This window comes from Tachysurus fulvidraco, chromosome 2 (assembly GCF_022655615.1).
Source record: "Tachysurus fulvidraco isolate hzauxx_2018 chromosome 2, HZAU_PFXX_2.0, whole genome shotgun sequence".
NCBI lineage: Eukaryota > Metazoa > Chordata > Actinopteri > Siluriformes > Bagridae > Tachysurus > Tachysurus fulvidraco.
The window spans coordinates 17,744,823-17,764,726 of NC_062519.1; the positions used below are offsets into that span (position 1 = coordinate 17,744,823).

Here is a 19,904-nt window from a genome sequence, read left to right on the forward strand (position 1 = left end):
CGTGAGCTAGACGTGAGCTGTACATAAACTAGACATGAGCTAGATGTGAGCTGGACGCGAGCTAGATGTGAGCTGGACGTGAGCTAGGCGTGAGCTAGATGTGAGCTGGACGCGAGCTAGATGTGAGCTGGACGTGAGCTAGACATGAGCTAGATGTGAGCTGGACATGATTTGGACATGAGCTAGATGTGAGCTGGACATGAGCTAGATGTGAGCTAGACGTGAGCTAGACGTGAGCTAGACGTGAGCTGGACGTGAGCTGGACGTGAGCTGGACATGAGTTAGACGTGAGCTGTACATAAACTAGACATGAGCTAGATGTGAGCTGGACGCGAGCTAGATGTGAGCTGGACGTGAGCTAGACGTGAGCTGGACATGATTTGGACGTGAGCTAGATGTGAGCTGGACATGAGCTAGATGTGAGCTAGACGTGAGCTAGACATGAGCTGGACGTGAGCTGGATGTGAGCTGGACGTGAGCTAGACGTGAGCTGGACGTGAGCTAGACGTGAGCTGTACATAAACTAGACATGAGCTAGATGTGAGCTGGACGCGAGCTAGATGTGAGCTGGACGTGAGCTAGATGTGAGCTGGACATGATTTGGACGTGAGCTAGATGTGAGCTGGACATGAGCTGGACGTGAGCTAGACGTGAGCTGGACGTGAGCTGGACATGAGCTAGACGTGAGCTAGACGTGAGCTGTACATAAACTAGACATGAGCTAGATGTGAGCTGGACGCGAGCTAGATGTGAGCTGGACGTGAGCTAGGCGTGAGCTAGATGTGAGCTGGACGCGAGCTAGACGTGAGCTAGATGTGAGCTGGACATGATTTGGACATGAGCTAGATGTGAGCTGGACATGAGCTAGATGTGAGCTAGATGTGAGCTAGACATGAGCTGGACGTGAGCTGGACGTGAGCTAGACGTGAGCTGGACGTGAGCTGGACGTGAGCTGGACGTGAGCTGGATGTGAGCTAGACGTGAGCTGTACATAAACTAGACGTGAGCTAGATGTGAGCTGGACGTGAGCTAGACGTGAGCTAGATGTGAGCTGGACATGAGTTGGACGTGAGCTAGATGTGAGCTAGACATGAGCTGGACGTGAGCTGGACGTGAGCTAGACGTGAGCTAGACGTGAGCTAGACGTGAGCTAGACATGAGCTGGACATGTGCTAGACGTGAGCAGGATGTGAGCTGGACATAAGTTGGACGTGAGCTAGACGTTGCAGGATGTGAGCTGGATGTGAGCTAGACGTGAGCTGGACGTGAGCTAGACATGAGCTGGACGTGAGCTGGAAGTGAGCTAGACGTTAGCAGGACGTGAGCTGGACGTGAGCTGGATGTGAGCTAGAAGTGAGCAGGATGTGAGCTGGATGTGAGCTGAACATGTCAGCACTGAGTTATAGCAGAAACGCTCAGTTACTGTCAGAGACAGTATCAGGGATGATCATTTTAGCAGCAGAGGCATTTTAGAATATCACGATGTAGCTGCGTAATAAAGGAAAAATATCGCTTCCACATGATCGTGCCTTCACATGCGTCTGTAAATCACCACTGGGGGAAAAATAAGAACTTAGATGCATCTTTAGTTGCCCCGAGGTCCTCACTCGACTTTCCCCAGTATAAAGGCGGATATTCATGTCGGTCAGGTGCTGAGCTGCTGCTGATGATGAAGGAGGAAAAGCCTACAGATGTTGGAACGCTTGGCGAGAACAACAGCAGAGTGTGTAAACTCTCCAGTCAAACAAACGCCTGTGTCCCGTGTTGGACGCCTCCAACGCCACTCCGTACCACTTCCTACCACCGTCCAACTCCAATCACGGGTTACACACAAAGACATAACCTCTGTGTCCTCTGTCCCAGTGTGCACAAAGTCACATGGGTAAAAAAGGGCATCCTGGCAACAGCCTCACAGCAGCTAGTGTAAAGGAGCAGGGGTTCAGCCAATCACAGCCCATGACAGGGAGAGACTAGCCAATTAAAATTCACAGATTCATGAAGCAGACGTGATGAGGAGGATTCTTTCCTCTTCATCAATAATGTTTGATGAAATATAGCAACTCATTTAAAGTGTCTTGGATTAATTAGTGTTCTCACTGTGATGGACTGCATGATTAATTATTACTTCCAATAAAATTCTAATCATTTTAACTGACATTAGTTACACAGGCCACACCTCCTTCACTGACATTAGTTACACAGGCCACACCTCCTTCACTGACATTAGTTACACAGGCCACACCTCTTTCACTGACATTAGTTACACAGGCCACACCTCTTTCACTGACATTAGTTACACAGGCCAAGCCTCCTTCACTGACATTAGTTACACAGGCCACACCTCTTTCACTGACATTAGTTACACAGGCCACGCCTCCTTCACTGAGATTAGTTACACAGGCCACACCTCTTTCACTGACATTAGTTACATAGGCCACACCTCTTTCACTGACATTAGTTACACAGGCCACACCTCTTTCACTGACATTAGTTACACAGGCCACACCTCTTTCACTGACATTAGTTACACAGGCCACACCTCTTTCACTGACATTAGTTACACAGGCCACACCTCTTTCACTGACATTAGTTACACAGGCCACGCCTCCTTCACTGAGATTAGTTACACAGGCCACACCTCTTTCACTGACATTAGTTACACAAGCCACACCTCTTTCACTGACATTAGTTACACAGTCCATGCCTCCTTTACTGAGATTAGTTACACAAGCCACGCCTCCTTCACTGAGATTAGTTACACAGGCCACGCCTCTTTCACTGAGATTAGTTACACAGGCCATGCCTACTTTACTGAGATTAGTTTCACAGGCCACACCTCCTTCACTGAGATTAATTACACAGGCCACACCTCCTTCACTGAGATTAGTTACACAGGCCACGCCTCCTTCACTGAGATTAGTTACACAGGCCATGCCTCCTTCACTGAGATTAGTTACACAGGCCATGCCTCCTTCACTGAGATTAATTACACAGGCCACACCTCCTTCACTGAGATTAGTTACACAGGCCACACCTCCTTCACTGAGATTAGTTACACAGGCCACGCCTCCTTCACTGAGATTAGTTACACAGGCCACGCCTCCTTCACTGAGATTAGTTACACAGGCCACGCCTCCTTCACTGAGATTAGTTACACAGGCCACGCCTCCTTCACTGAGATTAGACACAACGATATGGAATCAACATTTTCTAGCTTTCGTCTCACTACAGTAGAATCCGTATATCCTGTTCTGCTTGTTTTATACTTCCACTCTAAATCTTCCAGAACACACACAGTCACATACACACACACACACACACACACACACACCTGCACCAGTGTCTTTGACCCAAATTCTGCTGTGAGGCGTGCCGATTTCCGTCAAACACAGACCCGCATATCTAATGCGACCTCCATGTGACTGCCGCATGCAGGGTTGTGAGATTTTCCACCACCAGACTGAGACACACACACACACACACACACACACACACACACACACACACACACACACACACACACACTAGGGGCTGGTGGTTTAACTTGTGACACACTCATGGGTCTTTCCAACATGTCGACCTTGATTCCAAAACAGACTTTGCCCAAAATACCATTGATTTTTTTCCCCAAAATCCAGATTAAAATGCATTTCCATCTGTTAGCATAAACCATTTCACCCCACCCCCCACTCCAGTGGTTTCCAGAGGTTTAAACCATCACCATAGTGCCATAAACTTATTTAAACCTCGTAGGCTCGTGTGCAGCTTTCATGTAAACAGTAAACCTCTGGATCTCACTGACTGCGGGAATTTAACTACTCCTACTAGAAACTATTCATAGTGTGCGAATGAAAAGACAAAAAAAGAAATGAATCCTGGAGTGGGCATGACTTCCATCCGAGCATTACTCACTGCCCACGCCATGACCCCGAGTAACTAGACCGAAGGCAACACACACGGGCGTGTACAGTACACACATTCACGTGCTTCGTGAACTATTTGGAGAGTGAATCATTTTAAACTTGCAGATAATACGCATCCCTAAATGAAATGTAAACACGTGACACTTCTGTATAAATGATTACATTTTTATTGTTTTATCTCGATCCCGATACTTTTATACTGGTCTCACTGGGATGCTCGTCTCCGATCATCAGATCGTCTGATCTGCGATTGTTTAAAGTGGCTCATGATGAATGAACATAGAGAGAATGACATCAGACTAATGGACTCTCAGTTCTGTCATGATAACCCCGTGTCACTCCGACACGGCACAATAAGGCTTCAAATGTAGAAGAAATGATGTTTAATAATAATTTAAACCATAGTCTCATCACAGGTTACATATTACATGGCTGAAAAAAAAAAACGAGTTGGAAATCTGCCCTCGGGTCTGAACATTTGTTTGGGTTGGCGGGGCATTTTTATCCACACCCCCAACAGTCCTCTAAATCCTCTTAAATCATTGTGAAGAGAATTTTGCAAGCTTACAGAGCCACACCAACTAAGTACTTAACTTGGCTTTAAGCACTTCAGTATTCAGTCCTTGCTAATGATAACTCTAGTTGATCCAGCGGGGGTGGGGTGTGTGTGTGGGGGGGCATTGAGTGAGGGTGGGTTCAGTGAGTAAACTCCACCCATTTAACTGCATCTACATTTATACGAGAAAAATGTTTGTATTTATTATTCCTAGATTTTTTTTATTCCTGCTCATCTTAAACATCTCCAATCTGAGAAACCCAGGACAACCCGAATCCATTCACAGCATTTAGCAGACGCCCTTATCCAGAACGACTTGCGTTTTTATCTCATTGTTATACAACTGAGCGTAAAAGGGCCTTGCTCAGGAATCTGGTAGATATAGCTATAGATGTACCAAACCTTCCGATTGGTAGCCCAACACCTTAACCACTAGGCTACCACATCCCCGTCTTACTCCATCTCACTCCGTCTCACTCCGTCACAGTGGCACCAATCCCAGTCTCACTCCATGGTTCATGCTGTCAAAAGAACGACTCGAGCAGCTTTTCTCTGTCCACTAAACAGCACCATCATTTACCCCTCAGTCATTAAACCCCTGCAAGAAACCATTCTTTACAGTACTTTCTATTTCTTCGTTTTTCCTCATACAAGCCAGAGCCTTCGGGCAGCAAATATAACACACACACACGCACATACAATCTTCCAGCCAATAAATCCACGTGTACTTTCACATTCGGTCATGAAATCCAATTCAGTAAAATGAAACGTGAAGCTCAGGCCGTCTTAAAGACATCGAGTAAACTTGATTAGCGGCAGAAGCAGCCTTAAAGCAGCCTCTATTATTAATTATTTGTTTTCATGTTCATTATTTCGAGTGTCAGACGACCCCCAGGTGTGTTTTAATACGACTCATGAATCGTTTTAGATGATGGTCAGATCACATGATCATTCAGGATGTAACAAAAATAGAAAGCTGTCCTGTCACTGCAGTGTATAAAGTCACTGAAAATGTGACTCATCATCGTTTTTTACCCTGCGTCTGTGTCTCACCTGCAGCCCAGGTGAACACCATCATCATGGTGACATGGTGGCACAGCATCTGATCTCAACAGAGCACAAGATAAATCAAACCTTTTGATCATTTTTTTTTCTTTCTTTTTTTTTTCTTTAGTTAATTACTCTAAATTATTAGATGAATTATTGCTACGTATAGCAGGTTGGTGGATGGTTTATAAAAGAAGAGTATACTCACAACACTCGGATCTTTTATATGAAAATAATAACATTAGAGATCAAAGCAATTCTGTAGCTGATATATTCTTCCTGAATAAAGGTGTTTATTAACAGTTTAACCAGAGTCACTATAACAAAACACTATAACAGCAGCAGATTCACTACAGTAACATAAAGTAACAGAGCAGGTAACATACCCTATAACGGATTTCCATATAACCGGTGTTGACACGCTGTACCGGGGGTCATGTAACAAGGGTCAGTACACCGTAAAGGGGGTCAGTACCATGTAACACAAGTCAGTGGCCTGTAATTGGATTCTGTACCCCATAACTGAGGTCTACACTTTGTAACTAGGTCAGTATACTATAACGGGGTTCAGTATACTGTAACGGGGGTCTTTACCCTGTAACGGGGTCAGTATACTGTAACGGGGGTCAGTATCCTGTAATGGGGTCAGTATTCTACAACAGGGGTCTTTACCCTGTAACCGGGGTCAGTATACTGTAACAGGGGTCAGTATACTGTAACGGGGGTCAGTATACTGTAACGGGGGTCAGTACCCTGTAACGGGGGTCAGTACCCTGTAACGGGGGTCAGTACCCTGTATAGTCTGTCGGTAAATTAAAAGAAATTATGGTCGCCCTAAACTGCAACTCTATGATAGGAATCCGATGCAGGAGTCAGTATAACGGATGTCGGTAAGAGTCCTAATTCGGTATAAGAGTCAGTATAACGGAAATTCGGTTTAACGGCAGTATAAATAAAATGTTGCAGAACAGAATCGCACAGAAGGTGAAAGTAAACGACATGTGACCGATCTATCAATTACACCATACCGGAATAAACTCTTACCGAGCCGTTGTAACGTAGAGCTGAAAGATCCTCGCGCTGCTGTTCTCTCCTCCAGAGCCGGTGATGAAACGGTCTGGTCTAATCCTCTCCAGTCAGACTGTCCGATCAGAAAGTGGCGGAGGGTTTTAAAGTGGGCTGTAACGAGACCCCGTCTTTCATCTCCGCCCACTCCGCTCCGTTCTCCCGGCACCCCGTGATGCGCGTGCATCTCACGGGAACGCACGCGCCGACGGAGGAAAAACTTACCGTCTGTTTAACAGCTAAATTATTATATTAACAGACATTTAGCCTGTGCTATTAAACATTTGGCAGGCTGTCAGATTCACTCAAATTTGATATCTGTAAATCTGTAAATTTGTAAATCATAAGATCGGGAGTTTAAATTGTTTCCTTCATTATTTACATTTCAATCACGTTAATTAATTAGTCTGGAGTTTGAGGTGCTGAGTGTGAATTAAATAGTAAACAGTCATTTCTGATGCGTTTGGTTTTAATTACACGTCTTTAACTGATGTCATTAACCTGCCCTTAAGGTTATAATAAAGGTGCAGAAAAATCCTCAACCTGAAGATGTGTATTAGTGCTGGGTTTATATGGTGGTTTAATAGTGTCTAATATGGCAACCCAGAGAGAGAGAGAGAGAGAGAGAGAGAGAGAGAGAGAGAGAGAGAGAGAGAGAGAGAGAGAGAGAGAGAGAGAGAGAGATGAAAATGAAAAGAGCTGCCAAAAAGAACAGATTTCACTTACTGGTATTGTGATAAAATCTGGCAACCCCGCTTTCTGGGTCATTTGACGCTCTTCGTGACGAAAGTGAGGCGTGACGTCATTCCACCTCGGGGTGTCGTTTCTCTTGCTGGCACGCTCACCTGCCCTCACCGTACACGCGCAAGGAGAATCTTTACAATGCTCGTGTGTGACGTTAATCACCACATCATGTGTCGTGTGGGAATCGAGCTCAAACACACCTCTCATCATTCTGATCACAACCCAAGACCCTCGTATTATTACTGAATCTCCCTGAACATTCCATCACCACAGTGTCACAGTGTTCATGGAAAAGCACTGCACATGAATTTCACAGACTCACAGTCCTGGAGCTGTGTTTCCTACAGCAGTCCTGGAGCTGTGTTTCCTGCAGCAGTCCTGGAGCTGTGCTTCTCACAGCAGTCCTGGAGCTGTGCTTCTCACAGCAGTCCTGGAGCTGTGCTTCTCACAGCAGTCCTGGAGCTGTGTTTCTCACAACAGTCCTGGAGCTGTGTTTCCTGCAGCAGTCCTGGAGCTGTGTTTCCTGCAGCAGTCCTGGAGCTGTGTTTCCTGCAGCAGTCCTGGAGCTGTGCTTCTCACAGCAGTCCTGGAGCTGTGTTTCTCACATCAGTCCTGGAGCTGTGTTTCTCACATTAGTCCTGGAGCTGTGTTTCCTGCAGCAGTCCTGGAGCTGTGTTTCCTGCAGTAGTCCTGGAGCTGTGTTTCCTGCAGCAGTCCTGGAGCTGTGTTTCCTGCAGCAGTCCTGGAGCTGTGTTTCCTGTAGCAGTCCTGGAGCTGTGTTTCCTGCAGCAGTCCTGGAGCTGTGTTTCCTGCAGCAGTCCTGGAGCTGTGTTTCCTGCAGCAGTCCTGGAGCTGTGTTTCCTGCAGCAGTCCTGGAGCTGTGTTTCCTGTAGCAGTCCTGGAGCTGTGTTTCCTAAATAACAACAGCGCTTCTCCTTTGGGAAAAAACAAAAAAACTATTTGATGGAATGTTCAAATCACAATTTACACTGACAACAACTGGTTTAAAAATATCAAGGAACAAAGTAATACCTCACATTTTATTGTAATAGATTTCATTTAAATAAAGCAGCCAGCTAAAGAAAAACTAATAACTAGTACATGGCGAGATTAGCTTAGATTTATTAAAAGCTTATCGCAGGAAACTAGCAAATAAAAAGCTGCCAAATGACATAAAATAAAGCATTAATTTGCAATCTGTTGGTGGATTTGTTTTAAAAAGTAGCAACACAACCACTTCAGTACAGGAACATGTTTCTAGACAGAATAGCGAACAGGGTGGCTAGCTCCGTTGTGTAAACTGGTAGCTATGCTAAATCTACAGACACAATCCGTATACTGACTTATACTGTATACTGATACTCTGCACTCCAGAGCTGTAATTTTTTTAAAGGATCTGATTCCATTATCTGTACAAATAACAAAAAATATTAACTCTAGCTGGCAAATTAAGTTACTAAATTTGCTTGCTGGCAAATTTAAACTTATCGCAGAAGATATTTTCCGGTGATGAACACCACCGATAGATTTTTCTAACTTGAAGACCATAAGGGAATGTGTTTGAGAGCAGAATTACCAAAGTGGAACTGTTTCTTTATTATTTCTGCTGCTCGAACACCTGCGCTAACGCACCCGGTCTTCTCACGCTAGGATTCGTATTTTGCTTTTGTCATTACTGTAACACAAAATATATGATGAGCGATCCTGCAGAATGCCTTAGCACCATGACACACGACACCCACGGAATCTACCAGACTTCAAAGTGTTTGAGGCATCGCATGCCGTCGTCCGCACGAGGAGTCTGCATTTTTTAAAGGAGAAGGCCTCCGTCTCCCGCCCGAGGGCCTACGGGTGTCCCTCTGCAGCTGTGTCCAACCCAGCAGGCCAAATCACCAATCAGGCACTGGGGGAAAGTTTAACTAGGGGCTGCTCTGGGCTCTGAACAAATTCTGCAGCGGCATTTGGGGAAGGACGGGAATTAAGGACGAACCCTACTACCATTGGGTTTTTACTAGAGGGAGGATAAGAAGTTATATACGGAGAGGAAGTCGCTAGCTGTTATAGTTAGAAAGTCTATTTAACTTTTTTGCATTTTGATTGGTTTGATGCGGATAGACTTATTATTTGTGACGTCTTTAAAACCATCAGGTGTATTCGACCAATCACTGCTTTAGGAACATCATCAATCTAGGAATCTAGCCACAGAGGTAATCTAGCCATCACAGAGGTCATCAGTTTAAATTCAAGGTAGAAATTGAAGGGGTGATGTTGAATGTGGTCAGTGGTTACTTTCCACCAGTAGGCTGTGAGTTAGAAGAAAATTCTGGAGATTCTGGAGTGAGTTAGATGAGGTGATGGAGAGTATTCCCAGATTGGAGAGAGTGTAGGCAGACACCATCAGATGGTGATGTGTAAGATGTGTCTTATGGTCAGGAAGAAGAGGAGAGGAAAGATAGAAAAGTAAACCAAGTGGTGGAAGTTGAAAAAGGTTGTGAGGAATCAGACAGAAGCTGAAACAGGCTATGGGTGGTCAGGAAGAGCTTCTAGATGACTGGGAAACTACAGCAGAAGTGATCAGGGAGACAGGTAGGAAGGTGCGAGGTGTGTCGTCTGGAAGGGAAAGAGAAGTTAAGGAAACATGGTGATGGAACGAGGAAGTACAAGACAGCTTTAAGATGGAAGAATATGTGGAAGAACGTCTGACCAATCGGGTGGTGGTGTAAGTGGTATTGGTGCTGTGGGGGATGAGTGGAGGCAGAAGGAGAATGTGTGAGTGTGGGAAATATTACATAACTGCACGTGAGGATGGTCTTTGATGGGTTTATCGACGTGAGACATCTGTCACAGCACACGGCTCCTGTTTGTTGTTCTTCACCACACATTCGGCACCAGAAAGCAATTTCACAGAAAGAGTTCAGAGAGCGACCCTCGGTTCAGGGACCTCTCCGGAACTGTCAGTACAACACACACATACACACATACACAACTCTAACACTCATTCATGTAGATGTACACATACACTATCTGATTATTTTTCTATATCTCACACACAAACACACATGATTTTTTGGCCCATTTCCTAACTCTCACCCGGAGCGCTCCACAGTGTTTCCTGAACCTCGGGCCTCAGAGCATTGTTCCACACTGAAAGAGGAATTCCACAAGCAGCCCAGATGCTCCATGGTCTGGGATTACACCCTCCAAGGAAGCTCCACAGACAGACAGCTTGTGTGTGTATGTGTCTGTGTGAAAAAGAGAGGATAGATCATGCAAATAAAAACTTACATAACTTCCAAATATCAAGGAATTTTTAAGACCTCTATAAATAAATAAAAAAACGTTCACAAGAACATTCAGAATTCTTTAAGGTCTTCTGTAGAAAGGTCTGAAAGAGGGAGAAGGAGAGAGAAAAGCTGGCAGACGCCGAAGGCTGAAGCTATAGAAAGGCGTGTGAATGTTGACACAGCCCGGAATAGACGTGAGGAGAGTTGAGAGAGTTCAGAGCTGTGGTGAAGAATGGGATTCGAATTGTATTTAAGATACAAAATCACACGACATTAATACTTCCTGTCAGCACTTGTGCTAAACTCAAGGTTAAATACCTCAGAACTGACACACTGTTGGATTTCATTTCTGATTATGTGATGAGTTACTGGCTGAAACACAGCAGTCTGTGTTTGGTGTGCACACAGACACACACACACAGACACACACAGACACAAACACACAAACACACACACATTATGGAAATGTTTAGTTTAGTATCAGTAAGAGCTCTATAGGTAACAAGCACAATGTTTCCCAGAGCAATCATCAGTTCTGGGGAAAGTTTGTGGTATTTTTAGTTTTAACACCAAAATAGCAGACAGAGATAGAGGAAGGCTACTGAGCCTCACACATCATCATCAGTCTGACACATCACACGTGAAGCTGAAAATTATATTCACTATACATGCTCTAACAAGAGCTTCAGAGTACTAGGAGCGATATTCACCTCTAACGCCCCTTTACGGCTACAGCGTCCCACTACAGCAGAGTGACTCGTTACCACATGGAGATTTTGACATATATGTATATATTTTTTTTTTACATTTTTCACAAGATTGTGTTATAAAGCCAGGAAATGTGTGCATGTGTTTATTTTAATCCAGTGACAGGTATAAAAAGGTCTGTCTGTGAGTCTGAGCAAGCCGAATGTAGCATACAGGTCAGAGACGTGACGCAGGCCGAGAGCAAACAACCAAAGGTTTATTTAGAGAGAGACAGAGAGACCACAGTAACCATCAGTGTTCCAGAAGGCTCTGAATCACAATTCACAAATTCATTTCAGTGTTTGTGTAAAGTTCATAAAGTTCATGAGTCTATTTGTGGAACGACACAAGTGAAGCTGCATATTATACCTGACGTTTATTACATCACCAGAGTGCTGCTGAATTCTGGCTCCTGATTGGTCAGAAGGTGTCAATTAATATTCTACAACAGAACCTTGATCTAATGTGTTATCGTTTCTATAGAAACACTCAGAGAAACACGCTGTTGTGCTTCTCCAAGGAGACGTGACACGTGAGTCGACAATGGTACGTTTGATTTAGACACTTTGAGAAGATTAAGGAAACACCAAGAGAGTTATATATTAAAGTATATGATACACACAATCTTAGAAAAGGTTCTTATGGCTTCATGTGACAGTAAAGCAGCAATAGCTCCCATTGTGTGTATGCTATATATATATGTGTGTGTGTGTGTGTGTGTATATATATATACATCCAAAGTGCACACACACAGAGCAGTGAACACACACACACACACACCGTGAACACACACCCGGAGCAGTGGGCAGCCATTTATGCGGCACACTCGGGGAGCAGTTGGGGGGTTCGGTGCCTTGCTCAAGGGCACCTCAGTTGTGGCCAGCCCGAGACTCGAACCCACAACCTTAGGATTACGAGTCAGACTCCCTAACCATTAGGCCACGACTTGCCCAAAGTGACGAGGATGGGATCTCATATATTAATTATACAGTATATTAAATTGCTCTACTTCTACTTAATTTCGAATATCTTATTAACAAATAGGTGAATAACTCATGCAGGGTTCTTTATAATGTTTGAGTCATCAGCTGTACGTTGATTACGCCACACATCCAGCGCCAGGTTTCAAAGAAAGCCCCGAGGAAGCACGGAGGATTGAAGTAGCCACCCAAAGTGGAGGAGGCCGATAAGTATGACATAAAAACCTGCAACACTTCCCTCTGCAGAGATTTCACGTGGCTCATCACATACATCCTGGATTAATTTGATGTAAGTGATATAATATCCGGAAGCTGAAAGTTCTTCCGCTCTGTTAGTCATTGCGCAAACTGTTTGCCAGTGTGCAGCACCAACGTTGCATCAGTCGCCTGTTTATCCTTGATCCCGTTTCCCCCGCAGCTTACATAACCAACCCTAAAGAAGAAAAAAGCACAGTGTTAATCTTCAGTGTGGGGATTATAGCTGCAAAAACCAAAAAGAGGACAGGACACCTCATCGTTTATACACACTATTGTGCACGCTGACGTTCATCCGTCTTCATCTATTCTTCTGATCAGTGCCTTGGATCCTGAGCCTGTGTGAAACTTACAAACACAAGTTCACCTGGGGTAACTGAGCTGACCTCCAGCATGTTGGGAGTTTGGAGGAAACCTGAGAATCTGGAAGAAACCCGGACACAGACAAACTGTGTGAAAGTCTGTACAGACGATAAGGACCAAAATTTGGAACTCTGGAGCTGTGATGTGGTTTACGACATGCACCTTGGGAATGGATTGCAAATCCTTTTGGAATTGGGCATCTTTTTTTTCTCTCTGCATGAAGCCAGTTCCTTTTGCACGGTGTGATTTAGTGTCATTCAAATTTTTAAGAGCAATGAGATAAATAAAATAAATAAATGTGTGAGTGTGTAAAACTCAGTAAAAGAAGAAGTGTTAACGCTTCATTTCGTCTTCTCTAACCACAGCTGGAACACTGCAACACTGGATCAACGACGTCAGAGTGTGATTGTAAGAGCATAAGGACCCCCCCCCCCCCCGTTGTTTACATGGTTCATTCCAAGCATCAAATCAACAGTACGCCTTGTACACAATATTATTAGTGTTATATTTCAAGAACAATATAAGGAATAAAACCATTAATCATAGTGGAAACACAAAGGAGTAATCTGTACCATTTTTGACTGCATGAAGTCAAACAAACAGCGTTTATGTTCTGTATACACAAATTCCACTTACAATTATTATTTTCTATAATTACTTTCAAACCCTAAAAGTACATGTTCCCATGGGAAAGTGTTGTGAACCATTAAACCCCCACCAATCCCCCCAAATCACACACACAATCTGTCTATCTCAGTCGCAGTTCTCTCTCTCTCTCTCTCTCTCTCTCTCTCTCTCTCTCTCACACACACACACACACACACACACACACACACACACACACACACAAACACATCACTAACTGAGGTCTAAGTAACAATATTACACAGTGGACACATTGAGACATATTAATAAACCAGTGTAGATGAAGCAAGTTGTGGTTTAACTGGTCAGCTGGCGCAGTCTCAGTGGTAAAGCTCGTCTTGCGTCAAAGTACATTGAGGGCTATTTCTTTAGTGCAGCATCTGCTGCCCTCTTGTGGACAAATCTGTCTATTACATGCAGGTGAAAAAGCCTTACAAAAGGCGCTGGTACTTTAGACTCCTTCTGTAAATGTTAAATAAACACGTCGTGGACGCAGGCAGTGAGTCTCCTGTGTAACACACACATGTAACAACAGTAAAGATTTTACTCACAAGTGCTCAGAAGTGCCACGTACCCAAGGCTGCTGTCATTCTCCTGTCCAAGCGGATGGGTTCGATTTGAGGTCTCGGCACTAGAGGTCTTCTCGGGTCTAAAAAAATGTACCCGACCCGAAGTGACCCGAAGTGACCCGAAGCACTTTTTACCCGCACCCGACGTGCATAATTTTATTTATTTATTTATTTTTAAGAAAGACCCGACCCGAGACAAACCCGAAAAAAATAGACCCGAGTCCGACAAGACGGCAATTTATTTTTAACCCGCCTGGACCCGAATGTTGCGTAACTCTACACTAAAGTAACCGCTACAGAGTGGATTCAAAATTGATTGACAGATCTGTTTCAACGTAAATTAGCTCACCGCCAGCCACACGATGTCGCAAGTGGTCTTGGCAAACAGAGGAGCGGTTGGAAAAGGACTCCATAGATATCAAAACACTAGATGTCGCCTTGGAGTCCTAAAAATGCGTCCAAACCGCCGCCATCTTTGTACGGTGCTCCTTTACGTCAAATGCATGGACGATGCCGGACTTCTGTGCTGCGTTTGGTTGTTAAAACGAAAGAAATCTAAAAACCAGACAGCAAGGGATTACATTACACAAGTGAGAATGTGTTTTATGGTATTGAATGTTAGGAAATTATATTTCTTGTTCCGTTGGTTTGTTTTAGTCCTTGGTTAACGACCGCAGTTAATCCACGCTAGTTACCCCATTAGTTTGTGACAGTTAGGAAAACAATGTTTGTAGATTCCGAAGCTCTTAATAAGGACGTTAAAATTGACCCATGCTTTTTTGCTTAAAGGTGAAAACTTTATGTACGTTCTGTAAGATTCCCTTATCTGTCAAACATATTTTATTAGATTGTCCTGGACTTAACACAAGCAGAATGCTCTTTTATCAAGTTACTTCACTTAAGGACAGATTTAATGACATTATGTCTGAAAAGGGTTTGGATTTTTTTTTATCGTATGTTAATTAAAATAAAAAATTGTATAATATGACTTGCCGTTTGTTTGTTTTGTTTTTATTGTATTTATATGATATTTGTATTTTGCCATGAAAATAGCTTTTGATTGCTGACATGGTATTCCGAAGTGATAAACAGAGACGTCAGTCATGGACAAGTTGCAGGGACACTAGTCTTAAATGGTTAATTCAGCTGAGAGTCCTGGAAGGATGTAACCAGTTAGCTTGGCAGTGTAACACACAAGTTCAGCCTCAAAGTCAAACCTTTTTTTTTTTTTTGTTTTTTTTTTTGTTTTTTTTTGGGGGTTTTTTTGGTTTATGTGACTTTATTAAAAACTTATTTAATGTGGCAAAAGTATTGCAGAAAAAGAATAAATAAAAGATTGAACGGTCTTTGGCACCTCAACTATCTTTCACATTATGTTCCTCTCAAATTTGTGATTTGTTTCCACCTGCAAATTGTTTGTGTATCATATTTAATAAACTAGTACAATTTAAATGATTAAATTAACATGTATAGTCACACCATTGTAGCAGTGTTACATGCAGTAGGCTATAAGGTAAGTAGTGATTGTTCATTTAAAGTTTACTCAAGTGGAAGAATGTAATTAATAAACTTACACCTACTAGCACTATGTATTATATTGTGAAAAAGTAGATTATCTTAATATCAAAACCTTAAAATTTTTCTGGACTTAATGATAAATACATGTCTGACCTTTGGAATGAACCAAATAAAATTAGAAATCGCATTCATGACGATTTATGGTGATTTTATTTCTTTGCCTACATTGACGCTAATGCATTAAGAGGAGGGGGTCCCCTGTACCAAGATGGCGGCTCAAATGACGCATTCGTTCCAATGTACTGCCTTATACAAGGCGACATCTAGTGTGTATATATATATATATCTATGAAAGGACTCGAGTCGATGCACACACGCGAGATACAGTAGTTCGGGTCTTCTCGGGTCCGTTCTGTAAAAACACATTGTAAATTACCCGAGAAAAAAATCATTTTATATTACCTGAGAGCCGATGCCGCTATTAGTCCCGACCCGTGTCTGAGGCACACGTGAAACTTTTAGACCCGAACCCGCTCGGCTCTCGGGTCGGGCCTCGGTTTTTCGGATCTAAGTGGACCCGTGAAGACTTCTACTCGGCACTGAAGGAGCTGGTCATCTGGACCGTGTTGTGTTTGTGACGGAGGACCCCCAGGGTCGGGGTGCTGTAGTAAACAGGTTGGATTTGGTGGTGCACTAAACACATCTGGAAAAAATGTTTCCACATGCATTTTGTTTGTAAATTCTGTTTTAGGAATACAAGTTCTTCAAAAAAAATCTCTCTGTGCAAAATTATGTGTCAAGGATTAAGGATCTGCAGGGTTTAATAAGTACATGATCGATACTTATTGGTCAGAAACTGTTGGCTCAGGCAGTAGGTCAAACTGGAATTTAATTCAGGTCTATATTCAGCAAACCTCGCACCAACACCACAACCTCCTGGTCTACAGAGCAGTTTGCTCACACCCTTGTTTTAATAAGTCACGTTTTGTAAGAGGAATAAAACCTCTGGGGACGTGATGTTCAATACAACTTCATCTCACCAGCTTTATCTTGCCAGCTTCATCTCGCCAGCTTCATAGTGGATTATAATAAGTTATGATATGAACCATCTCCCTGAAGGGAGACTGGAGGTGGTGCAGTGATGAGGTGAAGTACTGAAAGTCACTCAGACACAATCATGATACACAACAGTTAAACAAAGTGTGTGAGTTTAGAGAAATGATCATCTTGTGTAGAGAACAAAGTGAACATGTTAAAGCTGCTTTGTTTAGTGATGTGTAAACTGTTCAGAAGTGAGTGTGTGAGCATGAGCACGGTGGAGAGCTGGATGTCGTGTGAAACACTAGACTGTGTGGTTTTCCTTTTTCTAATATGTTCTGCTTCCTGATTCTTATTTTAAGACGAGTGTCTCGACATTTTCACTTCGTCCAGAGGCTGTGAAATGGAGCTGATCGTCCTCCTGATCTTCTTCCATCTGATTCTGGACATTAACTCTCAAAGTGAGTCGTTATTGTGTTGCTGTGAGTTCAGTGACTTTTATTAGATGTTAAAATATTTATTTTTAAATAATATTTAAGAATAGAGATTCTTCTGCTTTTATACACAAAGATTAGAGCAGAAAGATGTTATGTTCACTTTGATGTTCTCTCTGTGTGTGTGTGTGTGTGTGTTTGTGTGTGTGTGTGTGTGTGTGTGTGTGTGTGTGTGTGTGTGTGTGTGTGTGTGTGTGTAGATCTTACTCAGCCCCAGCTCTCTGTGTCTCCTGAAGTTATCACACAAGGAATATCAGTGCAGCTTCACTGTCATGTTCCAGACCATGTCAAAGTGTCTCAGTGTTTTTTCTACCCAGAGACACAAAAGACAAAGATGAAACTCTCTCCATCGTGTAAGATCTCAGTCACTCGTTGGGAACTGATCAGATGGACCGAACACAGATCTCCTGAAGCACTTCGTATTATTTGTTACTACACTGTGTTTAAATCAGTTCATGTTCCTTCTCCTCACTCTCTCCCAGCTCCAGTTACAGTGCTGTGTAAGCTTTATATCACATGGACCTTTATGTCATTTGTGCTGTCGGAACTCAGAGCCGGTCTCCAAGTCGACACATCACAGGGTGATCTCCACACTTAGACTTTTTGGTTACTAAAGACTGTTTTAGTTAGACTTAACTGTTAACTCTATAATTACTACAGAAATACTGAGAAAACTCCTCAGACCTGGATGAGAATGACTTCTTTATTGTGGTCAATCAGCCAACAAATTCTAAGAGAAATTGCCAAATTAAAAGTAACAAAATTGGCAAATTAAAAGTAACAAAGTTGCCAAATTAAAAGTAACAAAGTTGCCAAATTAAAAGTAACAAATGAAAACCCCCAAAAAGAGCATGTCATGCAAAATCAATCAAGAAAAACAAGAACTCTCGCGACGTCCTTGCAAAAATAAAAACACCCACCTTGACCCGCGGACACGGGCACGCACGCTCGCGCGCCCCCACACGCACACACACCTTCAACCCCGAAGAACCAAAAAAAAACCTCAGATATCTTCTCAATATATACCCTGGCGCTCCTAGGAGCCCAGGTGCCATATCACCTTATTTACCGGAATCACCTCCTATGTTTTCTAAATACACTGACCCAATTTCCCCTTATTTCCCATTACCTTTCACCCATATGCCCATTTATGGATTTTCCTCCCCTTATTTTTCATGACCTCAGACTAAACACCTGGGCCTTCTTCAGTCTGCACAACAAGTTTATGAGCACCACATGCCCATTTATGGATTTTCCTCCCCTTATTTTTCAGGGCCTAGGTCTGTGGACCACTGTTTTTTTCATTCTACATAACATGTTATTGCTATGGACCAAGGTCTGAGAACCATGGTGTTCTTCATTTTCCATAACAATTTATGAGCTAAGGTCTGGGAACCATGGTCTTTTCCCTTCTACATAACAAGTTGTTATTACAAATGTGCTCAGACTGACTAGGCCTGACAGCCCCGAATCTGGTGCAATAAACATCTTTGGCCTACAACATCACCTACATATGTCTTATGACAGCAATTGTAATATTTTGCAAGGCCTAATACTTTACTTTGGTTATAGTATTGTAAGGAATAATATTTTAATTATTTCTACTAAGATTTTTTACAACAGTGCAGTCTGTGTATTTCTATCTGTGTGAATGATGAACTCTAAAACCCTTTTCTTCTCATTTATTCATCTTTTTTTTTTATTTCAGATCCAATACCGAGACTACACGTCAATTATTATACTCAGACTGATGACATCAGCCTTACATGTGAAATACCAGAGTCAGAGTCAGTAGCTGCTGATGTTAGCTGTAATCTCTACACCGGAGAAAATCCTCAGCCTTATATAAAGATCCAAAGATCTAAAAAGATATCAACTGGGACTCTGTATTGTATTTTTAGAGTACAGAGAAATGATGTGTTTAATGCTCTGCAGTCAGTAAAGAGCAGTGAAGTGAGCTGTGATTATTCACTGATCTCTGACTCGACTGCTCGCTCTCTAATGAGTGATAAATACAATCTGATACATAAGTTACATTTAATTACTGAGCTTTTATCTGCCTTGTTTTAGACTTTTGAACCAGATTTCATCTATTTGTGTGTTTTATTTCTTCAGGTTTTTTTCCCTACACCGACACAGACGTCTACAACTGTAACATCTACTGCAGGTTAATGAGTCAAGTTTAACACACATTAAAGTATAAATTTGAGACACAATTTGACTTTGATCGTCTGCATTTGTAATTATGAATTGTGTTTAAACTTATTCACTTTGTTGTCTCATTGTTCATCAGGTTTATTTCCTACACAGACACAGACGTGTACAACTGCAGGTCAGTTATTCAAGTTGGTGCAGTAAGGTGCAGTTTGTTAGACTTAAGTGCTGTTCATGTTAGTTTGGTCATTTGTATTGGTTTAAGTAATTCAGTAATGACACGTAAGTTATACCTCTGAACACATGAACTTAAATCTTATACAGTCTTAAGAGGACATGCATTATTATATTTTTTTCTTTCTTGTTCTCTCCTGATCACGACTTCATTCTCTCCTGATCTCTGTATAAGAACGTGTTCTACGTCAGCAGAGTCAAACTCAAATTCACAGTGGGCCAAAATATAAAACTGAGATAAAGTCACGGGCCAAATTGAATATTTATTATTGAAAAATAAACTGCAAC

The 19,904-nt window shown here is 42.7% G+C and overlaps 1 protein-coding gene and 1 long non-coding RNA gene across 3 annotated transcripts in view; both read right to left on the reverse strand.

The window, feature by feature from the left end:
* slc38a3a (solute carrier family 38 member 3a) overlaps positions 1-6,794 on the reverse strand; it is a 33,939-nt gene extending 27,145 nt beyond the window's left edge. Inside the window, exon 1 of one of the 2 annotated variants that reach the window (XM_047810518.1) lies at positions 6,571-6,794. The gene's annotated coding sequence lies outside the window, so the exon portion shown is untranslated. The remainder of the gene's footprint in view (positions 1-6,570) is intronic. The other variant, XM_047810519.1, reaches the window with a different exon arrangement.
* Positions 6,795-12,194: 5,400 nt separating this feature from the next.
* Positions 12,195-14,361, reverse strand: LOC113637008. The gene is made up of 3 exons (XR_007140032.1): positions 14,161-14,361; positions 12,875-13,024; positions 12,195-12,779 (listed from the first exon to the last, which is right to left on the reverse strand). It is a non-coding gene; the product is annotated as an uncharacterized LOC113637008 (long non-coding RNA).
* Positions 14,362-19,904: the final 5,543 nt, after the last annotated feature.